The 21,364-nt window shown below is 45.2% G+C and overlaps 1 protein-coding gene across 4 annotated transcripts in view; it reads left to right on the forward strand.

The window, feature by feature from the left end:
• CPLX2 (complexin 2) overlaps positions 1 to 21,364 on the forward strand; it is a 128,998-nt gene that overhangs the window by 80,283 nt on the left and 27,351 nt on the right. The window contains exon 1 of one of the 4 annotated variants that reach the window (XM_083488571.1): positions 12,100 to 12,203. The exons of 2 other annotated variants lie outside the window; for them this stretch is intronic. The gene's annotated coding sequence lies outside the window, so the exon portion shown is untranslated. Of the gene's footprint in view, positions 1 to 12,099; positions 12,204 to 12,233; positions 12,554 to 21,364 lie in introns of those variants that run through there. One more of the 4 variants, XM_083488568.1, reaches the window with a different exon arrangement.

A 21,364-nucleotide genomic window follows, 5' to 3' on the forward strand; every position in this document is an offset into this window, starting at 1 on the left:
CATCCACCATTATGTCCTGGGACCCCAATTTTACAAAGAAGCAAATGTTTTTCTGCTTACACGAACATATTTATTCAAGTGCAAAGAAAGGGAAACTGGCTGTTTTGTCCTAAAAGGGGTCTGAAGTTCCCAGGTAACATTATTCTTTTCATTTCTGGTGGATCCTCCTTGTCATGCTGTCTACATTCACATGTGTGTATCTTGAAATCTGAAACAAATTCAGCTTTGATTTTGCATCACTTGCAACTTAGGCGCCCTGAAACTAATCCGTGCAATATAAATTCTGCCACAAATCTGTTGTGTTTTGGAAGCGCATTGACACGGAACAAGGAAGTTTCACCATCTGCCCCAAAAATGGGGCTTGGCACCTGAAAAGTGTCAGTGGCAATGCTAAAACTGACTTGTCACACACAGCACCAAACCTGATTTAAGCAGTACAGTATGTACCTCATCCATCAGTGAAGATATAGATTCTACCCATCAAATCACATCCTATTATATCATAAGATGTTGCATTGTATAATATCATTTCAAATGATAAAGATATGTACTTAAATATACTTATGTATAATTCCATCTAAATACTTGATGAATACATAAAATAATCAAACCCTATGAAACATGCAACATCTTACTCATATGTATCTCAGTCGCTTTACTAAATAATAAAAACTCCAGAGATAAGACAATAGGTTAATAGTGTTTTTAGACTGTTCAGTCACCTAAGTTCAATCTTATGGGAGGTGTTAAGAAGTGAGTCAACCTCTATCTTCATATTTGGGCTGTGGCAGGGTGTGAGCAGAAGATAGATCCCTCAGTACGGGCTATTCCGTGTGTGTGTGTGTGTGTGTGTGTGTGTAGAGATCTGGTACGTGACAAGATAGGATAGCCTTTGTTGCCTTCTAATTCTGTTAGACTGAGCTTGTCCTTTGAGCATTTATTTTTCCATCATAAAGGCCGCAAGAGTCTAAAGCTTTATTTGTAAAGCAGTCCTCAGGGAGTGCTTAAAAAGAGCCTCTTCCACTCTTGGGCTTCCTGAGGCTGCCCAGTAACAGCCTTCCCCTGGCCAGCCTTGCCCCCAAACCTTTGGCGGGGAGAGCAGAGGGGATTAGATTATCAATGAGCCTTGGACAATAGTGTGAAGGGGAAGGAAGCAATTAGCATGAGAGCAGGAGGGAAATATTTGCTACACAAGAGAATAAAAAGGCCTGTAATTTCCCACCCAACATGCAGCAGAAGAGAAAGAACAACAATAATTATCATAAAAAAGCACCCGCCTGGCAGCATTTGCACGACAAAAGGAGCTCATGCTGGGCAGATATCTCCCCCTCCCCCACTGAGCACTGGGATGGGATAGAGGAGGAGAGCCTTGTCAAAGATGGTGCTGAAATTTCTCCTTGGTTTCATTCATTTGGCGCCATGGTTCTGGTTTGAGAGTGATGGTGCCACTAGGGCGTTGCTTGCTAGATGGAGGTGCAAGGAGGCAGAGGGGTAAAGTCTCAAAAGGGAAGGGAAGCAGGGTGAAGAGATGAAAGAGCGTGTTGGTAAATTACCTGGTGTTAGGAGTGAGCAGTGAGGCAGCCACGTTGGCTGGTGAAACCAAATTGTTCAGGTTGGTAAGAACAAAAAGCAATTGTGAGGAGTTCAAAACAAGATCTTCCGAAACTGGGTAAATGGGCATTAAAAGCCAAATGCCATTCAGTATAAGGAAGTTAAAGTGTTGTACATTGATGCAGAATATCGTAGCTTCACGCATACATGCTCATGGAATCTAAACTGGAGGTGAAAATAGACCTTGGAGTCATAGTGAATAGCTCAATGAAGACATTCAGCCAATGAATGGCATCTGTAAAAAAGGCAAAGTCCATGTTAGGGATCATTAGAAAATAAAACTCTCTTAGTACCATAATGCCATTATACAAATCTATGGTAAGACCACACTTGGAATACTTAGTTCAGTTTTGGTTGCTGTACCTCAGAAAGGTGACAGTAGAGCTATAAAAGGTTCAGAAAGGGGTAAGCAAAATGATCAGGGGGATGGAGCCTATCCCCTATGAGAAAAGATTACACATTTGAATATTTTTAATTTAAAGAAAGGGCAAATAAGGAGGTGGGCATGACAGTGGTGTATAATAAAAATATGCAGGATGTGAAGTAAGTTTTTCTCCCTGTTTCATGCTATTAGAAACCAGATCCATCCAATGAGCACACAAACAACAAAAAAATACATACCAACCACAGACACACCTACATCTTTCTTATAGAAACCCCTACCATGCACACAGGCCACATGTGCATTTCACACCCACCTCTCACACACCTCTCTGTCTCTCTGTCTCTGTCTCTCTCACACACACAAACACACAAATACACATTCATCTCTCCCACATACACCCAAACACAAATGAACTCTGGATAACTGGGAAGAGGGTATATTTAACCCTTAAAGTAAAGCCCTTTCTGGCCAGTTTTCCAATCAACACCCACGCAAACATTGTTTGTCCTCTGGAAGAATATATCCTCATGAGACAAACAGCAGTCTGCATGGGAAAATTTTGATTGAGAAAAGCAGAGAGTCAAAAACTCTTTCCCCCACTGATACATTACAGGCTGGGGGGGGGTCAGGAAATCCAATTAAAAATCTCCCAGGGAACATGTCCGTTGGCCCATAGCTGTCTGGCTGTGAAGTTGCAAAATATCCCAGAGTTCAGGGCTGGAATGTGAACAGTAGCACAGCGAGTGATGCATACAGGCAAGACACCCAGTCTGCTCTTGCAAAGGTTGTCAGCCCTGCAAAAACCGGATTTTCCCATTCATAGCAATGAATGTTTTGATGATTGCTGGATTGATTGCTGGTTTAGGTGGGTAGGGCTTTTGTTCTTCTATGTAGTGCTTTCTGTTCTCTTGTTCAAATGGTCTGGCATTGAAATACAGCAAAGGGAACACCTATAGAATCATAGAATTGTAGAGTTGGAAGGGACCCTGATGGTCATCTAGTCCAACGCCCTGCTGTGCAGGAATCTCAGCTGAAACATCCAAGAGAGATGGCCATCCAACCTCTGCTTACAAACCACAAATTAGTGAGAGTCCACCACCTTCCAAGGGAGTCCAGAAAGTTCTTCCAGATGTTTAGTTGGAATATCCTTTCTTGAAGCCATTGGTTCAGGCCCTACCCTCCAGAGTTTCCATTAGAATAGCACATCTACCTATTTCAGTAAAAGCTATCTTTGCTATCAGATTAACTCATCTATCCTTTTGCAGATTTGAAAGCCACCTGAGACTGACTCAGAACTTTGGCATGAGATTAACAGACTGTAGTAGACTGTACTGAACTGTACTGTACTGAAAAGAAAAAGCCACTAAAGGACTAATGCTGGGGTGGCATGGGGGGGCGCTTCGCTAAGTTGTGAGTTTAGTTTCTGTTTTCCCCATCCTTGCTTCCGTTTGTAACATGTAATGGCTGATCATCTTAAGTAAAGGGATCTGCTTTAACCTTACAGCTGGGTCTGCCTGCCTTCCCATAAAACAAAGGGCAACACCCTGCAACACCTTGCTCTGATGCCAGAAGTGAGCATGACTGTGGAGGAAAGGATCTGCCCTGAAAGAGCATGGAGAATTAGCTCTCATCTGCATATGCCTTTTGTTGTAAAAATTAGGACCCGCTCTACCACCACCACCACCACTCCCTGCTTTCAACTTTGAAATGGGCCAACCACATGAACAACAAACATAATTCTTTATGGGTGACATTGAGCCAGTCACTGCCTCTCAGCCTAACCTGCCTCACAGGGTTGTATTGGGGATTAAATGAGGAAGAGGATAACCATGTACACCATCTCAGGATCCTTTGAGAAAAGGTGAGATGTGAATACAATAAATAGATACTAAAATAACTGCCCCGTCATGTCTGGTTTCACCCTAAGAGTATCTGGAATTGTTCCAGTTTGGATTCTCCTTGGGGAGGGGTTGAACCTGACACTGCTTTAGTGACTCTGCTTCACAGTGTTGATCTAGAGATGGGTATAAGGGGAATGCAACCCTGTGGATACTCCTGTGGACCTCTCAGTTGGCATACTGGACATTAATTGCCAATGGATTCTACTGGGATGCCTGTGTGAGTTGTCGGGAATTCAAGGCAGCAATCCATCTGAATTCTAAAGCATTTTGCAGGGTCACCAAGATGCTCACATTTTGCAAAGGCTCAGAAAGTCAGAGGGCACTGGTCTCTTGCATAAGCCTGCCTGTCACCAATGAGAGTTACATAACCAGGTGGTTCTCACTTCAGCCCCTTTTCTTTTCAATTGAGGGAGGCTCCCTTTGTACACTGTGACCAAACCCGCATTTTGAAAGTGTTTGGCCAATGGGATGCAAACTTAACATAATCCAATCCTGAGTGGCACAACCCTCATCCTGTTTCTTCTTGTTGCTGCTTCCTTCCCTGGCCAACTTGCCTCTAACCCATTCCCCAACTCTGCCAAGGTCACATTTCCCTGCACAGCTGCTCCGACAGTGCCTGCTCCTGGGACAGAGGAAGGAGATGGCATTTAAGAGTGTTTTAAAAAATTAAGAGAGAGCCAGAGAGATTTTTTTGCCAACAGCCCCTAATGTGTCTGGGAAACTGACAGAGCAGGTAATTGCAAGATCATTCCCCCACTTGTCCCTGTGATTAGCTTCTTTCTGTGCTATTTCTGTTCCATTAAGTGTGTGCAAAATGGAACCCCATCTCTGGTCCTCCTCCTTTTTCTCTCCCCCCGCCCCCTCCAAAGTTTCTCCTATTGCCTCTGAGCACTAACTGTTCTGACACTGATTCGCTAGTTCAGGAAGATTATAGCCTTTGTTAGACTGATGTTTTCTGACAGTTCAGCCTGATAGCCAGAGAGGGAGGTACAGTAGTGAAGTGGCAGTAGTACTCTTAGATACTGTGCAGTGCTGAGACCCTTCCCCAGTTTTAACAATCCCCCCTTCACGAGTGCACATCACCATGAATGCTTCGAGTCTTCAACCATTACCAGCAGGATCAATGCTTTCATTGCCCACTGATTGCTCTACCTACTCAGCCATGCCATAGGCACCTGTCATTAAGCAAAATGCTCCAGCAGCAACGGTATCATTGGCTGAAGGTAGAGAATTGAGATGTTGGCAAGCCTGAGGTTACAGCACTAGCTGATGGAGTCCTTTTTCTCATCTCCCTCTTGCCTGCCCTAGAAAAATAAATATGATCACTAGCTCCTTCTTCTTTATTACAGAGTAGCCTTTTCTCCATATCATAGATTTCTCATACAAAACTGGCTGATAGATGACTAACAAATTATTTACTGCTGTGGTATGTCTGTGTCTGGGATGTTTGAGAAAACATATTTCACTTCATCTCAATGGTGTCCTTAACAAGAGCTCAGTTTCCAACCTTTTCCCCATGAACTACTAACATTCCCACTTCGCCATTAATTTTATGCCAAGTCCGGGCAGAGATTCTGTTGTGCTTTTGCTTGTCAAATGAGCTGGCAAGCTTGAATCATCAAATTGTAGAGTTGGAAGGGATCCCAAAGGTCTTCTAGTCCGGTCCCTTTCAATGCAGGAATCACAACTAAAGCATCCATGACAGCTGGCCATCCAACCTCTGCTTAAAAACTTCACATGAGAGTCCACCACCTTCCATTCCATTGTCGAACAGGTGTTACCACCAGTCAGAAAGTTCTTGCTGGTGTTTAGTCAGAATCTTCTTTCTTGTACCTTGAAGCACTTGGTTAGGGTTCAGCTTGCTCCATCTTCCATGTGACAGCCCTTTAGGTACAGTATTTGAGGACAGCTATCCTATCCCCTCTCAGACTCCTCTTTTCCAGGCTAAATATACCCAACCCCCTCAACTTTTCCTCACAAGGCTTGATTTCCAATATCTACCCATGCTTGACTCTACAGTGGTACCTCGGGTTACATACGCTTCAGGTTACATACGCTTCAGGTTACAGCCTCCGCTAACCCAGAAATAGTGCTTCAGGTTAAGAACTTTGCTTCAGGATGAAAACAGAAATCGTGCTCCAGCAGCGCAGCGGCAGCAGGAAGCCCCATTAGCTAAAGTGGTGCTTCAGGTTAAGACCAGTTTCAGGTTAAGTACGGACCTCCGGAATGAATTAAGTACTTAACCCGAGGTACCACTGTACTTGCAAATAGGTGCCTTGAAATGCTGCAGTGCCCACTGTCAAGCAGGAACCTTCGCTTGCTGCCTCAAGCATCACATTTCCCCCTTGTTATGTTGTATCCCTTGTCATTCCTCCCCTGGATCTTATGCAAGCATGCTGCACATGTGCAAAGAGCAGTCCAGGAACAAAGAGGAGAGTGATGAGGAGGCAAACTAGGAAGTAGTGAGATGGAAAGTGACAGCATGTACTGATGCAGACACATTCTAAGTAGAAGTCTCAGGTAATGATTATGCCAAGGCAGAAGGTTGGAACTGGAAGCCCCTTACATGAAAGAAGAGCAGCCAATTTCCCTGCTGAGAAAAGCAGGGAATGTGATTTGGTTTTGTTTTTTATATCTATACTGAAGGTACTGTGAGTTTCTGGGTAAGAGCTTCCTTGAGCCCTGTGGGGAATAGGTGGGATATAAATTGTATGAATAAATGAGTGGGTGATGAATAGAAGCCAGGATCCAAAGAACCGTGAAACAAGTTGCACGAGCCCAAGGGGGCTTTAGACTTGCCTTTTCTTTTAGCAGTAGTCTGCTCTGCTGTATAGAAAACTGCTTTTGAAACTGGAGGGACTTCCAAAGGCAGTTTCTGATATGAGATGAGAGTCACCTGTTCAAACTGTGGAAAAGTCTGAAATTGCACCAGGCTAGCACAAGGCATTGGCATGCACCTCAGCAGCTATTTGGATTTGGATCATATCTAAAAGCCAGCTTGAACCAGCAGCTTTTTGCAGAGTCAGAGGGAAAGCCATTTGGGGAGTGGGGAGATAGAAGCCTGCTCCAGTCCTGGCCTGCCTTTTAGCACAATCCTCTGTGCTCTTGGGACTACATACAATGCTAGTGAGGAAAGTCAAAGACTCCCAGGTCTATCACTCAATTACACCCACTCCTGACACTGAGTGAACTGCCTCTTGGGGGCTCGGGAACTGTTTTACTCAACAAAGGATATCATAAAACACAGTAGCATATTGGTAGCATACTCTGTTTGCATCAACAATATATACCACAAATGTATATATTTACACATGCATACATGCCTACTACTACATTAATATAGGGCCATCAGTGTGCATGATACTTTAGATTCACAAAGTACACTGCAACCACAACAACTACGACGACCACAATGTTATTCATGTTGTACTACAAATTAGTAAGCACTTCATCATAAAGAACTGAAGTTTGTTTCTTGGATTAATCCATCAATTAACTGAGTGTATTTTGATTTGGGTCACAGATGGCGCCTGGGAAAAGCAGATATTGTAAGCAATCTGTGCACATTCCTTGGAATCAGGCAGTGAATTTAAGACTTGTTTCCAAATGGCATATGATGTTGTCTGTGTTCCTCGTGTCATGTTAAGATATGGCATTTACAATAGCTTATTAAACATGAATGGCATGCTCTAATCCTTCCAGCATGTACATCCAGCCTGCCTGTGTGGGTAAGATGCCCCAGAGCACCATAGAGCCCTTTCCTCACCCTGTCCCTTCCCAGCTAGCCCTTGGCCAACAACATACCCACCCATTACTCCCACTCAGAATACCATCCCCACCTCCCATAGGTAGATGCAACAGCTCTGCTTCTCCACAGGTCTTCAGCATGCAGCAATAAGAAGCCTTCCCACTGGAAAATCTGCCATTATCCTTGCCACTAGGTGCCTACACTCCAAACAGGTACATGGGAGGATATAATGTTTTTCTTTGTGCAATACTTTATCTGCCATATGCAGGATTTCCTTCACACAGAGAGGCCATCATAGTGATGGTCATTTTGTCAGTCAAAGTATAAAAACCATATACAGTGGTGCCCCCCAAGACGAATGCCTCGCAAGACGGAAAACCCGCTAGACGAAAGGGTTTTCCGTTTTTGAGCTGCTTCGCAGGACGATTTTCCCTATGGGCTTGCTTTGCAAGACGAAAACGTCTTGCGAGTGTTCCGATTTTTTCCCGCTTTCCCCCCCCCCTTTTTTCTAAGCCGCTAAGCTGCTAATAGCCTTTTAGCCGCTAATCCGCTAAGCCTTTAATAGCCACTAAGCCTTTAATAGCCGCTAAACCGCTAATAGCGCTAAGCCGCTAAGCCGCTAATAGGGTTGCTTCTCAAGACGAAAAAACCGCTAGACGAAGAGACTCGCAGAACGGATTAATTTCGTCTTGCGAGGCACCACTGTACAGTCATACCTTGGAAGTTGAACAGAATTCATTCCAGAAGTCCGTTCGACTTCCAAAATGTTCAAAAACCAAATTGTGGCTTCTGATTGGCTGCAGGAATCTCCATCGGATGTTCAGCTTCCAAAAATAGCTAGCAAACCAGGAGCCAAAACATTCGGGAACTAAGCTGTTCAAAAACCAAGATACGAATAGAGTAATTATTATTATTATTATTATTATTATTATTATTATTATTATTATTATTATTTGTACCCCGCCCATCTGGCTGGGTTTCCCCAGCCACTCTTGGTGGCTTCCACAAAGACCAAAAATACACTAATTTGTTATACATTAAAACTTCTCTGAACAGGGCTGCCTTAAGATGTCTTCTGAATGTCAGGTAGTTGTTTATCTCTTTGACATCTGATGGGAGGGCGTTCCACAAGGCGGGCGCCACTACCGAGAAGGCCCTCTGCCTGGTTCCCTGTAGCTTTGCTTCTCACAGTGAGGGAACCACCAGAAGGCCCTCGGCGCTGGACCTCAGCGTCCGGGCAGAACGATGGGGGTGGAGATGCTCCTTCAGAGTACGTCCATTTCTCACAAATAATGTAAACAGGCACTCACATCATCATGCACTCTCACAAGGACACACCCTGTTACATGGGAACAAGCAGAGACCTGCATTTACAGATCTTCAGGTCTGCATCCTTGCTCACAAGCTCAAATGATCAGAAATGTACGCACACACACAAATGCACATAGCTTATCTCAAATAATGCATTGTAGTGATGTGATTGCTGAGTCTGTAAGGTAATCTCCTGGCCTTGGCAAATGCACTCACTGGGTTTTTTATCTGTTGTAGTGAAATGCAAATTAAATGACATGTGGGAACACAGCAGGTCAATGTATAAACATCATTCCCTCTTTATCAACAGATTTGCTTTCTTTGACATTTTAATTCTGTCCACATTTTTTTTAAAAAAAGGATCCCCACATTGTCATTAGCTTTACTGATTAGCTCCCAGTGTCTAAGGCAGGGCCATGGATCATTAAAAGCATCTGAAATATGGGCCTTCCAGCAAGTTGTTAGTTCCGCTAGTAAATAAAAATTAAAGCTTGGGAATATCTAGTATAAATCATTGTAAAGTACAGAACAGCCGTATTTCATCACAGTGACTCAGCGGTGTGGCTGTTCAGAGGATGATGGGTTTTAAATATAAAAGGACTAGCATGTATATAACATTTTCTGTGCAGTCAGTTGGGATATAAATTTAGGGAGGGAAGCATAGGGCCAGGGAAGGCAGACCAACAGAGGCTGGTATAAAGGCTGGTTAATTCATGTGTTTTTGTTCGTAAGTTGGATTGTAGCCATGCTCTGTAATAGAAATGTCAAACTCAAATATTAATGGGAAGCTATACAACTTGTCAGAATTATTGAAGGGGATGAACAGAATCATCCTCATCATCCTCATCATATTTTATTTATTTATATTTTGTGCAAACTGAAAATCTTGCTTTAAAACTTTTTGTTTGGTGTTGGAGGGAGAGAAAACTAGAATCATGTTATCCAGGATTCTGCTGCTGTGCTTGACGGTGCTTTTGTATTAACATAACTGAATTGATCAATGTAGTTCACTTGGCTCAGCTCATAGACATGAGGAGATGATACTCTATGGATTAATTGTCAGAAAACTAGTGTGGGAGATCCAAAGGCTGCATACCTTTCTTGCCTAATGTAACTTTGATTATTCAAAGTTTGGAAAATAATCTATTGATTGTAAGACACTATTCCAGATGGTCCGTAACGGAACAGCAAGATTTGGGAGTTGATTTATCAGGAATGTTGAGGACAGGGAGTAAGGGCAGTGAGAGAATGTTTCCCATTTAATTGGGCAGGCAAGGCGTATTCTCCACAATTTTGTCATGATGGCACCATGAACACTCCAGAAAGAGTTTTCCATAGTACCACTTTTGCATGAGCAATTAAAGCTGCTTCTTCATTCGGTGGAACACATCGGTGGCAACCTTTGACAGCAGCCACATGGAAAGAATTACTATAGAAATAAAGGGTTGCTCATTTGATGGGATACTGAGAATAGCCAGACAGAAAGATGTGGCTTATATTCTGTCTCATTGAGCCAGGATCTGCTGATCCTAGGATTTGAAAGCTGTTTTTGTTCAGAGGTTGTAGCATCTCACTTTGTGTTCTGTACAGATAGCAATATGGAATGGATTGCACATGTAATACCATGGGTTCTTTTCTATCCAGACACCTCTGGCAAAGTAAATCTTTGTTTGTGCCTGCTTAACAGTCTAGGGACTTGGAAGTGTTGTTTTAGATCTCACTTTGTGTGTGGAAGTAGACACATATTTATGCTAAGTACGCTGTTGTTGATAAAAGCCACAATTGAAGCTATGGCTCTTGCTGTCTAGGGGTTCCTGGTATGCAGAATGAGCCCATGTCAAGATCTCTATATTGGCCCTTCTAAAATCCAGTATGATTCCGAATTTGGTGACAGTATGGCAGGACGCAGTGAAGCCAATTGCATGCTGTTGCCATTACATGCCTGCACAGCCTCAAACTCCCTAAACCTCAACCTTCTCCCTCCTGTTAGCGCCAGCAATGCATAGTGGAGCCCAACCTATACCACTGCATGTGCTATTGAAGTTGCCTTTGGAGGTGAGGAAGGGACATAGCTCAGTGTATGCATAAAGCCCCAGGTATCTCTGGCTAGAGCTGGGAGAGACCCCTGTCTGAAACCCTGGAGAGATGCTGTCAGTCAGTGTAGATAATACTGAGCTAGATAGACCAATGGCTTGACTTGGTATGAGATAGTTTCTTATGCTCCTATGCTCATTTTACAGCTGCTATAGAAGACTTCTGTGCATCCCAGTGTGGCCAAACGCCTTGTTAGCCTTTTAGTAAGAGGGAATGAATAACCCCGCAGTAAAGAAAATGGTCTGAAATTACTTACATAGCACTTTCCATGGTGAATGTTCTGCATTTGCCTTCTTATAATAACCCTATTATAATGTGAGCATTTATTACTATTCCAGTTGTACAGATTGGAAACTGAGATTGAAAGATAATGGCATGCCCAAATCCATCCAGTGAACCCTGTTGAACTGGGACTTAATCCAATTTCCTACATTCAAATCCAGCATCAACAGGAACTCATTGGCTTCCCATTTTAAATGTCCAGATAGCACCTTGAATTTAAATGGACGGAATGCACTCTTTCCTGTTTGGAAAGAGTTGTGTCTTGTTTGGTAGGTTTATTTGAATCAAGTGATTCAAGGAGTAGAATACCAACTCTGAATCGTTTCATTTCCTTGGAACCTTCCCCCTTCCTTTCTTTCTGTTTTATCCTAAATGAGATCTTTGTTTTTCTTTAAAATCACTAGCAGGCTTCCTAAATCCAACCAAGTAGCTTGTTTCTCCCCTGCCTCCTTTTTTCTTTCTTTCTCTTTCTTTCCAGGAGTATTTTCCCAATACAAAGCCATTTTTGCACTCAGTGTTTACCGTTTGTAAAGAGACTAGGGTTTACCTTGGTACTTTAGTCGCTGGAACAGTTGAATTCTACCAGCTCTCTACACTGTTATCCAACACCGAAGATAAACTGATGGTCCTTCCCCCATAAGAGGTTCCTGCCAGATCATGATGCCCCCTCCTTTCTTCTCAGCACCTAATTGCTGGACCAGCAGGGGTGAGCAAAGTAACCACCCAGTACGAGGTAGACGCTGTTTTTGCTTCTCGCATCGGAGCGTGATTAATATTAGTCAGCCAGATGGGTGGAGATGACAGGAATAATAAAGTAGCTCATTAGGGGACGATGCTTGGAAGGTCAAGACAGAGCCGCGATGCATTTGTGGTGAGAAGGTTGGGAGGGGTGAATAGGGAGAAGGAGGAAAGCCCTCCTTTGGGTAAACACTGTCGAAGAAGGTAGTGAGGCGGGTGGGGGAGGGGGGAGAGAAAGACACGCGTTGGTTCCCAAGCAGAGGAGGCAGAGGAAGGTTCCGCCTGTAGGAACCTGAGCGTGAGCCGACCCACTCTGTCAAGGAGCGCGGGGAGAGACGGGCAGGCGCGTCAGGGTTTGAGAGGAGTGATTCGAGAGGTGCCGTCGTCAGGCTGCGGGAAAGAGACAGGAGGCGGGCTTTGCGCGCAGGACTTGAGAGAGCAGCACCTCTCCGCAGCTGGCCACGGGCTTCTGGAGCGCCGCTGGTGAGTGAGCCCGTCTGGGAGGGACAGGTGGCGTGGTGCTGAAGGGACAGCTCCCCGGGCGCGGAGGGGAAAACGGGATACCGCAGGGGCTGAGGAGGAACCGCGAAGATCGCGGGTGGTAGTCTTAGGGAACTCGGTGGGTCCTCGGTAGCCGGTGGGGTATTCTTTCTCTAGCCACCTCTATCTGCAGCCGAGAAAAGGAGGGTGGGATCTGTGTGGGCGCAGCAAGGGGCGCTACTCTACTAGGTCTCCCCGTCTGCCTTACATTCAGAAAGGAACTACGAGCGTGACCCTGTTTAAAAGAAAAGGTTGGCCTAGGGAGCCAGCTGCCCCCTGCCTTCCCCTCAGTCTTCACTGCGTTTTGGGATCTGTTTTTGGGTCTTTCCCCGGAAGCACGCGCTGTGTGAGGCGGGGAGGTTTCGCGGAGGGAGCTGTCCAAGTGCTGATTTGCCCTCTCCGGGCTTCGCCCACGGAGCGGAGGTTTCAGGGACTCGCCGCGGCAGGTGGCGATCTCTGCCCGCTGCCCAGCCCTGAACGTCCGAGCGGAGCCGCGGGCGCCCGCCTGTCTCCTGCTCTGCATGTTAATAACTCGGCAGTGCGGATGACGGTTGGGTAAGGTGGGGTGCGCGGGTAGAAGATTGGGGACAGCCGTGCGTTATTCGCCGCCCAGTCGGAGCGGGAGGGTTGGTACTAGGGAAGGGGGTGAACTTGGGAGTGAGGGGGTGCCATGTGGCGCTAAACCATACGCGAGCTAAGTCACATACACACATGCGTTCTTCCAGAGACGCCCGCGCATGGTACACGAGACCCACCTCAAGGAAATGCTAAGAGAAACCCACAAGTGGGCGCACACCCGCCCACGCTACGCCAACTCCCAGGAATCCGCGGAACCCCTCTGCGCCCATCGCCTGCCTCTGGGACTTGACCCACAGGCTGCGTGCGCCTCTGTCTCAACCCCAGAGGCAGTTTCTAGCCAGCTAGGAGACTAACCCGGACCGAACCAGGACCTTGCCCGCTTTTGCAGGTGAAGCAAATCCGCCGGGGATGATCGCCAGAGCTCCATGGTCTTCTGGCCGATCGCGGTCGCACCTGATTGCGACCAAGTGGTTGGTTCCTCGCTCTCTGCCCTTGCCTGGGAGATCTCTGTTTGCTAGGCAGCCGCACAGCTCCAGCGGTCGAGTGGGCAGGAGGAGCCCTCCTCGCTCTCTGGCTCTGTGTGCGCTCTGTCGCGGCGGGGCTGGGGAGCATCCATCCATGTGTGCTTGAAGGGATAAAAAGCAAAGCAAGTTTTCTCGTGGCTTCCCTCCCACTCGCTGGCGCAGGGCACGGTTCGGGGTCGTCAGTGTAGTGTCATTTGGAAACGCGCGAGAGAAGGAGAAGAAGAAAAAGAAGAGGAAGAAGATTTGCTAAGAGCGGGTCAAGTACCCCCTGTTCGGTCTATTAGACAGTCTCCTCTTTTCCCCACTCACCTCTCCGACAGGCTTCCAGAGGGGGACTTTGACCCTTGGCCACTCAAGTTCCACCGGTGGGAACCGAAGCAAGTTAGATTTTCGATTCATGGTCACTGTGCCAAAGATTTGCGCCTGCCTTCCTTACTGCGCCGGCAACCCAAAGACTCCTGTGGTTGGTGGTCTCCCCGCGCCCTTAACTCGGGCTGGGTCCCTTGCATGTCCTTCCCGAAGCAGCTGGGGCTCCTCTGCTAGCGGTTGGTACAGCCGCAGCTCCGCTCTGCTTTCCCTCTTCGGGATCTTTAGAAACTCAGCGGAGGGCGGTAAAGCGTGCAAAGGCAGGGCAAACTCGACGGGCTGCATTCATTCATCCCCTGGGCAAGGAGGGCTGCCGGAGTTCCTGGCTAAATGCACCAGGTGCCAGAACCAACAGCCCCAGAAGGCAGATATGCTAACCAGCAAAGGATTCTCTTTCCACACATAAACATGCACGCACGCAGTTTTTTACACACTGTGTATCTCGGACACACGCAGGCATTACAAACACTTTGCAGAGACTGATCCCTAGGAATCCGCTTAAGCCCAGGTTCCCATTTAGATGCATTCAGGTTAATTGGACTAGGTCGTTTTAATTCCAGGGAATTAAAAGTGTGTGGAATGTGTTTGTGCACATTCACAGAAGGGCAATTTTCACACACATGACACTTAAATAACCTTTGAGACTTTTCTTTTTTTGAAAAAAATGAAAAAATGATGCAAGCAACACTTATGAAAATGTCCATTAAATCATACATTTGACTCACAATATCAAGCAGAAACATCCCTAGCTATATCTCTCCAGTCTTTCTCACTCTCTCCGGGCTGCTTGTTCCATTTTATTTCGCCTAGTTCTTTCCCCCAGCACACATAATCCTCTGCATAATTTCCTTGAAAAAAGAAACATCTCACAAATGCACATCTAATGCAGACATAATTCTTCAACCATTTCAGCCCCCCTCTCTTCAACATCAAGATGCCATTGTTCCACACGGTGCACAACAAATGACATCCTATGAACACAGCTGCCATACAACACAGATGTGTTACATTTTGTGTGCATGTAGTCCCATAGAATGCAATGCTGCACATCTCAGTCATGCACATCCTGTTTTCTGTGGCTTCCAATGCGCAGGGACACTCCATGTACCTCCAGTGTCAAAGTCAGTTAATATAACCTGATCTAACACCTAACTCCTTTGCATCGTTTTAAATTCTCTCATGCATGCTTCCTCACATGTCCTGTGGTGCATAATTTGCAGGAGGTATACAACTGCTGTTTTTATATAATGCTGCATACATCTTTCTCCCACTCACTCTGACATGTCATGCACCACTCTTGGAATGTGTGTGATATGCCATTAGCCACTTTTGCTGTTATCGGGCACCATTTGGCATCTGGGCACTGTATAGGATCCTTGTGTCACTTGTGAAACTCTGGCTTACCACTCTTAATTTTTTGGGGTGTGGGGAGAAGTCCTGAGGATCAAACCTACCTGGAATCTCTACTTTCTAGTCTAGAAGTCCTTCCCCTGTAATTCTGGAGATGCAGAGGGGGCCTGTGGTCTCTTAGAGCTGGTTCTGACGTGATAGCAAGTGCTGACACTTACGCTTCAGCTTTTCATGCACCCACATTGGTTTTCTGTGCATGCACTTGTCAGCAGTTGCTGTAACATCAGTTGTGGTTTTGTGTTCTGTTCATGCTCAGAGACCCTCTCTCCTTAATTACATCTTCTAGAGCTTCAGCCCCAGCACTGAATATGGGATTTGGAGCTGAGCCTAGTGAGTCCTTACTTAAACTAAGGATCATGTCTCTAGCTCCATCTTCCACCTGCCTCAATTCTCCTTCTCTCTCCCTCTCTCTTTTACACACACACACACACACACACACACACACACCATATAACAACAACAACAACAACAACAACAACAATTTATTATTTATATCCCGCCCATCTGGCTGAGTTTCCCCAGCTACTCTGGGCGGCTCCCAATCAAATGTTAAAAAAGTACAGCATTAAATATTAAAAACTTCCCTGAACAGGGCTGCCTTCAGATATAATATAATCATTTATTTGGCGTAGTTTCTGTAATAGTTTCTCTGTTACACATCCTGTTTGACAATGCAGAATCTCCACTCTTAATGCACCACTTACATGCATGTGTGTTTGTATTTCTATATACCACCACCTGGATACATTATTAAATACACATTATGGCTCCATCACACCTGGCCATATGCTTGTCTCCCAAAATGTAAACAAAGCAAGCTTATTTAATATAGTCTCATCCTACATTACTCATGTGATGCAAGCCACAAACACTAGTCACAGCTTGGCTGGTGACTCTTTCCAAAAGTAGTTGATTGTGTCTTTGTTTCATTTACCATCCTTTAACTTCTGTCTGTAGAGAATCAGGCTGATCACTTCTCATTAGTGGCTGAATTAAGGTGCATAGAGGGAAGATTAAAATTTATTTAAGAATAGCCCTGCCAGATCAGTCCAGTTATCCATCTAGTCCAGCATTCTGTTCTCATGGTGGCCAGCTAGATTTCCATGTGAAGCGCACAAGCAGTACCTGAGCACAGCAGCACCCTCCCCTCTTATGATTTCCAGCAACTCCTCTGTACTGGGGACAGTAGCACTAGATGGGCAACAGCTGTGGCAGCTGAAATAAGGCAAATTCAAAGGAACCAGTCAGCCGTGGATTAAAGAGATGAACTTAACTAGTCTTCTTTCTAAAAGAGGGAGCCTGCATCCAGGTCCAAGTGGGTCAAGAATTTGTTTTTCCTATTCTGCCCATCCTGTTAAAGAGAAGGACAAGGACGGACTCACTCACTTGCAAGACACTCTCTTACGGAGAGTGCATCTGTTGGTGGTTGGACAGACCTGTCCTTCGAACAAAACAAAAAATAATTCTACAAGGTGGTTTGCCAAATTAACATGTTTTGGTATGGTAGTTGAACATTTGTAGTATAGGCATAGTACTTATTGCCTTTCTCCTTTGTAACTTTTTGCTGAACTTGGTGTTTGGTGCAATGCGGTGGGCCAAACAACCTCACATCTACCTATGCTGAAAATTCAAATCTTTCTGGCTTCTTAAGCTCTCTTCCTAGAGCACCGGGATGAAAGATTCCTTAAGAAGTCTGGGCAGGTGCTGAAGGCCACATTACTGGTGGTTCCTTGGAGATTAAAGATTAGACCCAGACCACTGTGGGGCTGGTTTCCAAATGGAGTCTCTCCTCCCACACCATTTTGCAACTTGTGCAGTTTGACCAAATGGTGCTTCTCACTCTTATGAGCCCTATTTAGCTGGGCTCAAAGGCTCACAGAATGTCGTGAGGTTATAGAATCATGGGATTTTAGAGCTGGAAGGAACCTTGGTGGCTATCTAGTCCAACCCCAAAGTGCAGATTTTCACATCATCCTGGATTTCCAGTTTTTACAAAGGTTAATTTGCACAGCCATTGTGCATGTGGTGGCTGAAAGAAATCCATTTGAGATAGTTCAAAGGTGGGTTGTCCACCCAGGATGAACTGTTCATGCACAGGCATCAGCATTGACACAATTTTATATTGATTTTACACCACACTGAAAACCACTCTCAATAGGAATCTGTGGCAGAATGTGAAACATACCATCCTGGTGTGATGGTACCTTCGCATTGCATAAAAGCCACAGGCAGGGATCAACGATCACTAGGAATTTTGTGATGGTTTCCACCCATCACCATTTGCCTGATGGTCCTGTGAATTGACCCTAAAGCTACTCCTTCACATGCACCTTCATGCTCTTCCCCTGCCCCCCCCCCCATTTTGGAATTTTAGTGGCCTTAATCCATGTATGCGCAGACACACGCAAAATGAAGCTTAGGAGACAGTGGAGCAATTCTAAACAGAGGAAGGGAATGAGAGAGGGTCTCTTTCTTTACAAATTGTGGGGGAGGAAGAGAGCTTGCTGTGCTTGAGGTAATCGGCGTGGGAGAAACTGTGGGTGTGTATGTCTCTATACGTGTCCGTTTTATGTGAGAGAGCCTGAACATATGGCTTTTGGTAGACTCTGTGTGGGTGGGTGAAAGAGAGGGAATTGCATTGTTGGAAAAGAATATATATTTTGAGGCAGAGAATACAATTATTATAAGGAGAGCCTGGTGGCCTGTGCATGACAGTAAGGATGTCTGTGCATGTGTGTTTGCATGAGAAAGAGAGAAAGGACATATGTATATGAGAGAGAAAAACTGTGCTTGGGATATAATGTGGACTCCACACTTTTTGATGCAGGTGGTGTGTGTTTAGAAACTTTTTACATCTGAAGGCTTCTTTGTGCAGGATGCTTTTTGATGTAATTTACCTCCCCGTTGGAAAAACCATAAGGACCTCATCACTTGCAAAATGTGGCACATGTACCTGTTTTGCCACAACTATATGACCTGGGAAATCAATGACAGCAGTTTCCTCTTTCCATACTTGCAGCAAATTACAGTGGTACCTTGGGTTAAGAACTTAATTCATTCTGGAGGTCTGTACTTAACCTGAAACTGTTCTTAACCTGAAGCACCACGTTAGCTAATGGGGCCTCCCGCTGCCACCACACCGCCGGAGCACGATTTCTGTTCTCATCCTGAAGCAAAGTTCTTAACCCGAGGTAATATTTCTGGGTTAGAGGAGACTGTAACCTGAAGCGTATGTAACCTGAAGCGTATGTAACCCGAGGTACCACTGTATTCTAGGTGTGTGTGGTCTTTGAGGGCCTAACCTGATGTGACTGTTAAACTTATCTTTGCATTCCCAGCAGGCGTGGAGGGAGAATTAAACCCTTTCTTCTCTTTCTCTTAAGGAAAACCTCTCCCCTTAAGCTAGTATTTATCTGAGGGGAAATCCTCCTGCTGACACCAACAAAAGCTTCCTTCCCAAAGCAAATAACAGCTTTGGAGGAAGGGGGTTCCCCAAGACTGCAGTAAGGGAGGAAAGTGTTAAAAATTTCACCTGCACCAGCTGTGATCCTGTTAATGATCAACCCCTACCTACCCAACTGGTGCTGTATGCATCTTGTAAAAGACCTGCATGTTAAATACAGATTCACTTAAGTCACATCTAGTTAGTCCAGGGCCAGCACAATACAGTGGTACCTTGGGTTAAGAACTTAATTCGTTCTGGAGGTCCATTCTTAACCTGAAACTGTTCTTAACCTGAGGCACCACTTTAGCTAATGGGACCTCCCGCTGCCACTGCATGATTTCTGTTCTCATCCTGAAGCAAAGTTCTTAACCTGAACTATTTCTGGGTTAGTGGAGTCTGTAACCTGAAGCGTCTGTAACCTGAAGCGTCTGTAACCCGAGGTACCACTGTACATTTTGCTACCTGAGATGAAGGACAAGATGGCACACACCCAACCTAATTTCATAAACTGACTGTTGAATCTTAATTTCAATATCGGCAATAGGATTCTGTCTTCCACCACACCTGAGGGCAGCAGTTATAAGGGTCCAAGTCAGGTCCTGTGGCACACACAACACACAGCTCCGTCCCCCAGAATTAGGGTACAGCCAGGAGGCTTTCTACACTGTCCCCCATTCTAGCATTTGTTGCCTGACACAGTCACCTCACTCTGCCTAATGACAGGACTGGCCCTGAATTTGGCCTGGAGTATGTGACTATTTTCTCAAAACCTTTTTCTGGGAGTCTCTTAACATGGTGTGGGTGGGTGGGTGGGTGGGTGGGTGAGAGAGAGAGAGAGATTGTTTGTATATTCAGCAGAGCAATGCAAATAAAGAGCTCAGTGATTCTAACTTCTGAATGTCTTTGCAAGAACCAGAGACAGCCAGAGTATCTTCTTTGTCCAGAGGCCAGAGCAGCTGGCATTATTGTCAGATCTGCACAGGGGCTACACTGTCACTGCCCTACACAGGGTTCAAGCTGTTAACTCCGCAGATGGGACTCCATATGGCACCTGGTTGGGAGGTTGAGGTTGGGAGGTTGAGTATTTGTTTTGTTGGAAACCTGCACCTTACCATTCCGCTGCAGTGACCTGAGATGTTACTTCTGCTTGTGTCCAAGCAAAACACTCAGTGCAAGGGGGGAGGTGTTTTTACAATATTTCTTAGCATTGCGCAATCCCCTGATTTTACCATGATGAACAGTCATTGGACCTCAATTCCCATTCATTCCTGTGTATATGTAACTGTTGCCTTCTCACTCCATTTTGTGTGCATAATGAAGTATCAGCAGGGAAATCTAGTTTGGTTTTGCTGGAGCGATGGCATTCTACCGGGGTGATCTGGGCTCAAATCCCATTAACATTAGTAGGCTCATCGGATGGCCTTTTGCGAGTTGTTGTCTCTCAGCCTCTATTTCCCAAATGTATAAGAATGTAAGAGGAGCCCTGCTGGATGCTGCCCATGGACCATCTAGTCCAGCATCCTGTTCTCACAGTGGTCAACCACAAGCAGGATTTGAGCACAAGAGCACTCTTCTCTGCTGCAGTTTCCAGCAACTGGCATTCAGAAGCATTGCTGCCTTTGACCATGGAGGCAGAGTATAGCCATCATGGCTATTAGCCATTGATAGCTTTATCCTCCATGAACTTGTCAACCCTCTTTTAAAGCCATCCAAGTAGATAAAGATACTTGTGATCTACAACAGCATGAAAAATGTGACAAGGATTGTAAAGCACTCTGACATGCAAAGTGATATAGATGGTGGCGGTGAAGAAGAAGACTCTTGCCTTGTAAATCACATTGCAAATGAAATGAGTGCCACCTCTGAAAACTCACAGGGCTTGCTTATTGTCTTCCCCTTAGAGGGGATAATAAGGCTACTTGTATAAAACAGTTTTTGCCTTATAAGGTATCGTGTTTGCCTAGTAATATTTAAGATTGGCAAGCTGGTTTATTTATATCTCTTTGGGGGAAAGTTTTTTTTGTATTTTGTTTTAAACAGTTGGGGAGGGCGGTCTACCTTGTTTCTATGAGGAATGTAACCTTGTTTCTCCAGCAATGCCAGACAGTTTGTAATCTAACTAAAGTGCCTGCTTTAAACCCCGCTCAACCCCGTTTCTTTCTGAAAAACTCTTTAGCTGAACCAAACTCATGTTGACTGAGTTTGGGTTAGAGGGGTGGGAGTTGATCTTGGAAGGCTTGAACCCTCAGGAAAGTTCTGTATAGCTCACAATCCCATGTTTCCCTTGTCTTGAATACTAGTCCAAAAAATGATAGCCCCTACAAGCCCTGTGTTTTTCCCTTCTAGAATGCAGCATTAATTGCTTTATTGTGAATTTTAATTTGCATTGTTTTCTCTTTTCTGCAAGTTGCAAGATGGAAACGCTGCTGG

The sequence above is a fragment of the Podarcis liolepis genome (assembly GCF_965112155.1).
Source record: "Podarcis liolepis genome assembly, chromosome: 2".
In the NCBI taxonomy this organism is placed as follows: domain Eukaryota; kingdom Metazoa; phylum Chordata; class Lepidosauria; order Squamata; family Lacertidae; genus Podarcis; species Podarcis liolepis.